Source organism: Equus quagga, chromosome 9 (assembly GCF_021613505.1).
Source record: "Equus quagga isolate Etosha38 chromosome 9, UCLA_HA_Equagga_1.0, whole genome shotgun sequence".
In the NCBI taxonomy this organism is placed as follows: Eukaryota; Metazoa; Chordata; class Mammalia; order Perissodactyla; family Equidae; genus Equus; species Equus quagga.
In genome coordinates this window covers 114,337,907-114,347,466 of record NC_060275.1, presented here as the reverse complement: position 1 = coordinate 114,347,466, position 9,560 = coordinate 114,337,907, and positions in this window count along the sequence as shown.

Here is a 9,560-nt window from a genome sequence, read left to right as displayed (position 1 = left end):
CATTAAAACATAGCCCCTAAGAGATCATAAACTTAAGTGGGTACTGTGGGCCTTCGAACAGACCTTCACAGTAAACTCACTTAGGTGTTGCAAAACATTATAAATGCCTAGGTCCTGCCTTCATCTGCAGAAACCTGATTCAATTGGTCTGGGTAGAGCATGGGCATCAGTATTTTCTAAAAGCTGTCAAGGTGAGTAAAACGTGCATCCACAGTTGAGAACAACTGATGTCTAGAGCATGAGAGAATATTAAGAGAATTATAGGTGATGTCCAATTAATGAGAAGATAATTAATCTGATTTTCTTCATCACCTAATTTACCCAGGCAGTAAGCCAGATAATTGAGGACTGAAGGTCGTACACAGTACATTTGGGAGATTCTACAAGTTCTATAACTCTGGGGTCAGACATGGAGGCATATCAGGTAGGACTGCAACTCTCTGCCCAGCTGCAAGGACTGTGGTTAGCTAAGAGCCTCCTGCTATTAACTCCTTCAGGATCTGCCTCAGCCTTCCAACAGAGGTCAAAATATCCTCGGGGGGTGGGGGTCTTCAGCCTGAGGAAGGTGGTGGCAGCCAAGGGCATGTTCTTCTCAGGGATACCCACAGCCAGTGGCTGGGTAAGGCAGGGGGGCAAGGTCCTAGACATTTATGCTCAATTATTCCAAAAACAAAACTTTGCTTGAAGATCCATATGGTGCTGGTAGAGCCTTTTGACAGGTCTGTACCATGGTCTATTTGCTCCTCATTCCCAGTCCTGCTTCCTTCCTTTTTCTTTCCACAGGTGTTACACCTCTAAAAACCTCTCGTGCTTAAACTTGTGGGTGACAGGGGCTGGATATACATCTCCTCTTTTTACGCTCATTTAAAATGTTGCAGAATAGACATTGTGATTCCTATTTGACAGATATTAAAACTGAAACCTACAAAGATCTAGAAATTTATTAATGTCACATAGCTTATATTAGGTGGAATAAGGATACATGATTTCAGCTTTGTCTGGAACCAAAGCTTGTATTTTTCCCATAACACCATACTGTTTCCAGTTCCACCATCTTATAACGATTTCAACCTTGTCTGAACTGGTGTGTTAATTATCTTCTAAAGAGGTACATTTAACACAAATGTGCACCATTCCCTAATGACTTCCTATGCCCAGATATAATCACCCCTCAACACCATAATGGCAAATGCCTTAAAGTTAGGTACCACTTCACATGTTTCTCATATATCTTGAACTTAACCTCAACTTAACTATGCCCTTTATCCTTGCTTGTTTATTAACCACACGAGTGACGCATATGTAATGAGGTTGGCCATGCTCAGAGAATTGGATGATATCCATGACATGTAAACATGTTGAATATGCTGGGTGGCATCCCATAGCTTAGTATTCATTAACTGGATTTTTTCCTCCAGAAGCAAAGCTGTGTAATGTGCATGTGATGGGAACTTCACACTGGACTAGTGGGGCTTGTTCACCTGTCACCATTCTTCTATTGTTTCCCGTGGGTCCTTGTACAAATGAAACCCTGGCATGTCAGACACTCTCCCATCCTCCCCTCCACCTGGCAGCAACAGTCCCTTCAACACAGCTGAGCAATTTTGGTGTGGCCTCTAACCAGGACTGAAGTCCTTCTACTAGTTTCCTCGTGCACAAAGGACATGGCTGCTTTATGATAAGAAGGAGCCCACAGTCTGCTCAGCTCTGCAGGTGAACTGCTCAGGTGATACTGTTCTTCCGTTGCCTCCTGACTCAGAACTGCCAAATATTTGCCCTCAGACACAAATACTAATTAGTTTATTTATTCATTAGTGAGTATTTGTTGAGAGCTTACTTTGGGTCATATTCTGGTATAGCTGCTCTTGCCACTAAAATATCAAACTTAGAAGCTTTTCAGATATTTGGAACTGGGCTCAGTGTCCACCAATTTCCTCTGGTTGGAAGGACTGAGTTACATGTAAGAATTTCTTTCTGCCTGGGTGTGCGAACTGCAGAAAATAGTATGTTTTCATGTACAAGCCTGGAATTACAATGGCCGTGTTCTTCTAGCCTAAGCATGAACAGGATCTGGCCATTCTGAGGGATTCTAACTGCTTCAGTGTCCTGTCCTCCTCCTCCCAGCACCCTCTACCTGGCCCTTAGCCTGGCAGAAAGGAGGGGAGGGCCACACAAGACACTGTCCACCACTGGAAAGTAGAATGGAGACTGCTTCGAGGGGCTGGAAATGCATAACCAGTCTTTGGGGAGAGGATGGGAGGGAAAGGCCTACACTTTTAAACTGGACCTTGAAGGATGAGAAGGCATTTTCCAGGCAGAGACAGGAAACAACGGCATGTGAGGGAGGGAGAGTGGCCGGACCAAAGAATAATAGCTTAGGGACAGTGGCTTGTGGACATGTAGGGTTCAGTGTTACTTGGAAGGGCAGTGCATTGGATTGGAGCCAGGGAATCATCATATCTGTCCTCTCTTGCCTCTTAAAAGCTCATATATCACTTGAATCTTCAGCATTTGATAGAAACCACAAAATGCTGTTAGAAACAACTGCAAAAATTTTTATTTTGAATAAACAGAAACATCCCAACACTTTATAATGTGTTTTCATAATACGACTGAGGCAGTCATAAAAACTGTACCAAGATTTGCAAAAAGACTTTGAACAACAATTTAGAATACTGTAGCAGGGTTGAAGTTTCATCTACCTGATGAACCAGCAGCTCCAGCCCCAGAGCACAGATTCTCAACCCTTGGGCCATGAATAGGCTTCAGATACACCAAGATGTTGATCCCTTCCACTCTTGGAGAAGGTTTCCATTCCTGGGGCCATCACAAGAGGCTTTGTTTCCCAATGGGCCATACAAATAGTACCATTTTCTCTGGTTGTCATGATTGGGAAGCCCTGACCTGGAGAAATATCTTGCCCCAGGAGATGTGGACAGAGACGGTCTTAGCAACACTGTTTTTAATAGCAAAAAAAAATGGAAATAACCTAAATGCCAGTGAGATAAGATGAGATTCAGGAATACAAAGGAATGTTGTATAGTGGTGAAGATGAAGAAACCTTAGTTATGTGCATAAATGTGGATAAATCTCTCATAAATGTGAATGAACAAAAGCAAGTCACAGAAACATACATATTTTTCCATTTACCTCTAGATCAAACCACACAGAACTGAGAGATACTGTAGCCACAGATTTGTGTTGTAAAAAAATAAAAGAAAGCACGGGAATAATAAACATTGCAGGAAAGTCGCTTCTTGAGGTAGAGAATAATGGGTTGGAAGAGGATTCAAAGCAAACATCAAAAGTTCAAGTGATGTTCTAGTGTTTAAGCTGACTGGTTGGTAATGTGGTGTATTTATTTTGTTGTTATCACTTTCAGCCAATACTTATGTTTATTATAGTATTATAGTATTATTTATGAATTCAATATTTAAAACAAATAACTTTCTTAAAAATAGAAAGATACACATAAGACGAAAGTCTTGACCCTTGTCAAATTACATGTTAATGTAGCTGGGACCTACATGAGTTGGACCATGTTCTACACATACATAATCACAAGATAGAAAGCTACTTTTAGAAGTAAATATATTAAAATGGGAGTGTGTGTTGATAACAAAATAAGGGTCAGAGTTATGTGCTGGGTAGACAAGCTACAATTCACAGCAGCGATCTTTGGAACTATGCTGGCTTTCTTAGGGGACACCCTGAACTGCATTTGACATGGAACCCCTTCAACCAGGGTTGAGTGTTGGTTGGATCAAGGGGTCAGACAAGAGAAGAAGAGACTCTGCTTGAGAGGGAGTAGTTTTAGTGCCTTCCTGATAAAAGAAATAGGAAGAGTAAAAAAAGAGTGGGTGGGAGAGAGAAGAACCCAGAGAATGGTAGAAAACCTACTTCTCAATAAATCCTTTCCCTGTGACCACTGAACCTTCAACAATAGCTTCCAAACTCCTGTGATACTTACTGTAATTTATTTTTTTAATAGAGAAATGAGTAAAGGGACTGAGTTTGTGTTTGTTTGACAGTGATAAAAACACATTCTACTGGAGCATAGATAGGATTTCAAGGGCATAAACCCAGAGATTAGTTAACAGAAATTGTGGGGAGGGCTGTGGACTTCCAAAGGCATGAAATTGGCAGTCTGAAATAAGTAACCATATATCTGAGGGGCAGGAAAGTTCCAGCTGGCATCCAGTGGGCAGGCATGTTACATGTTATTAAATGTTCATACGCAGTGAAATAGGCTTACATTGTGACACATTACTGAGATAAAAGCTGAAATATTCAGCCAATTTAGTGGCATATTTAGATGCCCCACACTAATGATGCAGATTCCAGGGCCACTCAGCTTGCTGACTTCAGTGCTGAATTTCCAGTGTGACTCCCCAAATCTTTTGTGAGTGTAGATTTGTTTGTGATCTACATGGCATCCCAGCCCGGTTCTTACTCACACAGAGGCAAATTATGAGTCTTAACAAAATTCACTATTTTTCCCTAACTGAGATTTGAGTGGCTGAAGGGCAGCCCAGTCCCAACACCAGTTATACATCCTCCAACCGTGAAGGCCATGGTGAGAATCCCACTCAGGCAGCAGGAGACAGAGTACCGGGCAGGGGGAATGGGTTGGTGTCTGGAGATAGGGCAGGACCAGCCACAGGGCACACAAATGGTCCTCTGATTCCTGGGATGGGGCTGTGTCAGAGGATGCAGGACAAAACTCAGACACTAGAGAAAAGGTTGCATCACAGGTCACGAGAGAAGATGTCAAAGGTACAATCACTAAAACTGGGTGAGAGGTCAGACCCAGCTAGGGTAAGATGAGCTAGCTGTCACTGAGCCTGGGCCCTCTTGTTCCTGGCATACTCTGTGCTCAAGTCCTGGAAGGCCCAGAATCTGAGGAACCCAGAGGTGCATGTTAAGGGATCCAAATTTTGAAAGTCAGAGATTCCTGAAGACAAGCTGCCAGGTGAATCATCACAGGTGAGCAATTCAGTAAAGGCCAAGACAGCTGGCTCCTATCCAGTCCATGCAGAGAGAAATTAACACTGTCACAAATGTTTTAAAAATGCAAACACTACAGAATCTATCAAATTTCTAATTGAGGGAAAAAGTTATATTTTAACTCAAAGTGCAGCAGCTCACTGTGAAAGACTCAATTTATCAAGGACAAGACAAGGTCTCTGAGGTTGACACTATTTTTTACTTTGAGCTAGTGTTCTTTTGCTAAGGTCAAGGTCAGATTTCAAAAATTAATTAAAAGTCCATATCAATAAGTCTCAAAATGAAGCTCTAAATCCCACTAATTAAGCTTGGAGAACACTTACAATACTCAGAGTCGGAGTTTTTCTCCAAAATTCTGGAAAGAAATTTAGACATTCAAATAATTAACTACTGGAGGTTTTATCATTGCAAAATTACATGAAAAATGCTGTCCGTAAGAGCCTTTATACTAATTTGTGACAATTTAAACCAACTTCTACTGCGCTCAAATCAGCATTACTTTAAGCTCCTCTTATTAAGTCTAGCCAATGCTCAAAATTTTATCCTCACAATGTGGCAATGTTGACACATACTTTCCAGTTCAAGAAAGAAACCTTTTTTCTTACCCCAGTTTTCTTTTCTTCTGTCTCTCAACTCAATTTTAATTCTGAAGTGTTGCATATTTAATCAGTCTTGTTATATTCTTCTGGGGCTCAGGATTTGGACTAAAAGCCAGGTAGTTAGGACTATAATCTGAACATTGTTTTATTCTCAAAATTGTCCAAAAATGTTAAACATACTTTAAGTTTCACAGGCTTCAGAAATCAAAAGTGTGCACTGAATGCACTTAAATATCAAGTCTTTTTTCATACTTTGGGCTAGCTAAAATAATGCCAGCGAGGATGCTAATGATGGATGATAGACAGATGAACAACTAGCTGCTTTCTACTCATCCCAACCATCCAACAATTATTTAGCACAATTATTCAGCCAGCATAAAAAAATGAAAAGTACTTTTTTTCTTCATGTTGACTTTTATTTGGTCTCCAAGGATCAGTTCCCTCATAATCGTAATTTCAGATATTCTTGTCTCAGGTACTTGGTTAAGTAAAGGCTGCATTGATTCCTCATAAGCATCTCATTAGCAAAGTTCATGCTTTCAGCTTCTCTGAGGGGGAAGGTGCTTCATTTAAAGGGAAATCTGAGAGATTCATAGAGAAACAGTGCTTCCCATTGCACAGCTGCTCTCAGCGACATTGGCTTCATCCATCCTAAGCACTATACTAATCTGTTATTATGTCCATGACAATCATGGGGCTATCTAATAAGATCCTCAGCAATGCCCTTTAGTTAGAAAAATTCAATTTAAAGACCAGAAAGATGTAAATTGTGAGAATTATATTTTGGCTAATAATTACATGTTTCAAAAAATGGGATGAAAATATTATAAACCAACATAAAAATGGTCAGTTTGTTACATCACTGTAGGATTATTCTGGTGCTATTTTTTGAACAAAACCAAGAAGGAAGGAAGAAGGAGGGAAGAGGAAGAGAAAGAAAAAAAAGGAAAGAAAAGATATGAATTCTTATGATGATATATATTCAAGTGAAAAGTATGGTTTTCCACATGCTCAGAAATGGTTTATTTTTAGACTTGGGCACTGTTAATCCCTGCACCACTGTAAAGCTGTTCTTCCAAGTCACAGCTTACTGCAGGCACCCTGGTGGAAAGGAGACTGGCAACGCACTAAGTAATCCATGACAACTTGGAGAAAGCCCATTTACTCTAATGGATTCTAAATGGAAACAAATATTGAGAATTACAAATCAGAAGCTGGCCTGGTGGCACAGTGGTTAAGTTCAGGTGCTCCACTTTGGTGGCCCGGGGTTCACAGGTTCGGATCCTTGGCACAGACCTAGCACCACTGGTCAAGCCACGCTGTGGTGGCATCCCACAGAAAATAGAGGAAGATTGGCACAGATGTTAGCTCAGCAACAGTCTTCCTCAAGTAAAAGAGGAAGGTTGGCAACAGATGTTAACTCAAGGCCAATCTTCCTCACAAAAAAATGAAAGAATTAGGCATCATTCTTTTATTCCTAGGTCTGTCAAATCTCTTTCTTTTATTATTTAAGGAAATCCTCAACTCCTATCTCCTTGGTGAAGGTTTATTTAAAGAGAAGTGATAGCTGATACCACAACCAGACAAAGACATCTGAAGAAAAGAACACTACAAATATCTCTTATGAATATAGACATAAAAATCCTCAACAAATGCTAGCAACCAAATACAGCAACATAGAAAAAGTATTATGCACCATGACCAAGTGTGATTTATCCAAGGAAAGCAAAGTAGGTGTAACATCTAACAGTTAATTAATGTAATGTGTTATATCAATAGAAATACAGACAATAAAAACATGATCATATCCATTGATATAGAAAAATTATTTGATGTAATCCAACAGTCTTTCATGATAAAAACACTCAGCAAACTAGAAATAGAAGGAAACTTCCTCAGTCTTATAAAGAGTACTTATGAAAAAAAACAGATTAATATCAGATTTAACGGTGAAAGACTGATGCTTTCCCACTAAGATCAGGAACAAGACAAGGGTGTCTACACTCATTACCTTTACTCAGTATCGTAGTGGAGCTCTAGCAGAGCAATTATATGGGAAAATTAAGTAAAAGTTGTCCAAACTGGAAAGGAAGGAGAAAAAATATCTCTGTTTGCAGATGACAGGATTTCATACATGGAAACCCCTAAAGCATTGACTAAAAAACTATTAGAACTAACAAAAGAGTTCAACATGTTTGCAGAATACAAGCTCAAAATTGTATTTCTATACATTTGCAATGAACAATCTGAAAATGAAATTGAGAAAAGTTCTATTTATAATAGCATCAAACAGTATAAAATTCTTAGAAACAAATTTAACTAAAGAAGTACAAAACTTACACTCTGCAAACTAGAAAATATTGTTGAAAGAAAAGAAAGAAGATTCGAATAAATGGAAAGCTATCCCATGTTCACGGATCAGAAGACTTAATAACATTAAGATGCAATACTACCCAAACTGATCTAGAGAGTCAGTGCAATCCCTACCAAAATTCTAACTGAAATCTCTGCAGAAATTGATAAGCTGAACCTAAAATTCATATAGAAATGCACAGGACCCTGAACAGACAAATAATATTGAAAAAGAAGAGCAAAGTTGAAGGATTCACACTTTCCAATTTAAAAACTTACTATAAAGCTATATTAATCAAGATGGTGTGGCTTTGGCATAAGAATAGACATATAGATCAATGGTTAGAATTAAGAGAATAGAAATAAACTCTCAAAATCACACTCAATTTACTTTTTATAAAGGTGCCAAGACAATTCAAGAGGGAAAGAATAATATTTTCAACAAATGGTACTGAGACCTCTGCATATCCATATACAAAAGAATGAAGTTGGATCACTACCTCACATCATATTAAAAAATAACTTGAGGCTGGCCCAGCAGCATAGTGGTTAAGTTCACGTGCTCTGTTTCAGTGGCCCAGGGTTCGCTGGTTCAGATCCCGGGCATGGACCTATTCACCATTTATCAACCCATGATGTGGCAGGAGTCTCACATAGAAAATAGAGGAAGATGGATACAGACGTTAGCTCAGGGCTAATCTTCCTCAAAAAAATAAATAAATAACTCAAAATGGTGGATCAACCACCTAAATTAAGAGCTAAAAGTATAAAATTCTTAAAGAAAACAGGTATCAATTTTCATGACTTTGCACTAGGCAATGGTTTCTTAGGTATCACACTAGGTACAAGCAACTGAAGAAAAAATACGTATATTGGACATCATCAACAGTAATCATTTGCACTTCAAAGGACATCATCGGAAAAATGAAAGACAACCCATAAATGGGAGAAAACATTTGCAGATCATTTATTTGATAAGGCACTTGTTTGATTTCATTTATGAGGAATGTCCAGAATAGGCAAATCTACAGAGACAAAATAGCAGTTGCCTAGGTCTGGGGAAGAGGGTTTGGGAGGAAATGCAGGCAGTTGCTAAAGGCTGTGGGGTTTCTTTTTGAGGTCATTAAATATTCTAAAATTGGTCCTGGTGATGATTGCACAACTCTGTGAACATATTTTAAAAAATTGAATTTTATACTTTAAATGAGTAAATTTGATGTTATTTAAATTATATTACAATAGTTTAAAAAAGTGCTAGATTTTTTCTCTTTTCACTGATTTCTGATGTGCACCATCTTCTAGAGGAAAGTCCATATTTAAGGTAATTGTTCTTTGTTTAAGGTGTATTATCACACGAGAGTCACAAAAGAGTGGGCAATAATTATTATTCCAGAAGAAATGCAGACACTGCTATCTCGGCCTTTAAATCATTGAGCCATTGCCACTGATGGCAACTGTCAAATACCTCAAATATGTTGTTTAAGAAGTGGACAATGGTTCAGTAAAAATGGAAATTTATACTGAAATTTAGGCTTTTAAAATTAGCTACTACTAATAATAACTTAGTAGCAGTTTTCGTGTTTGTATGTGTGTGTGTGTGTG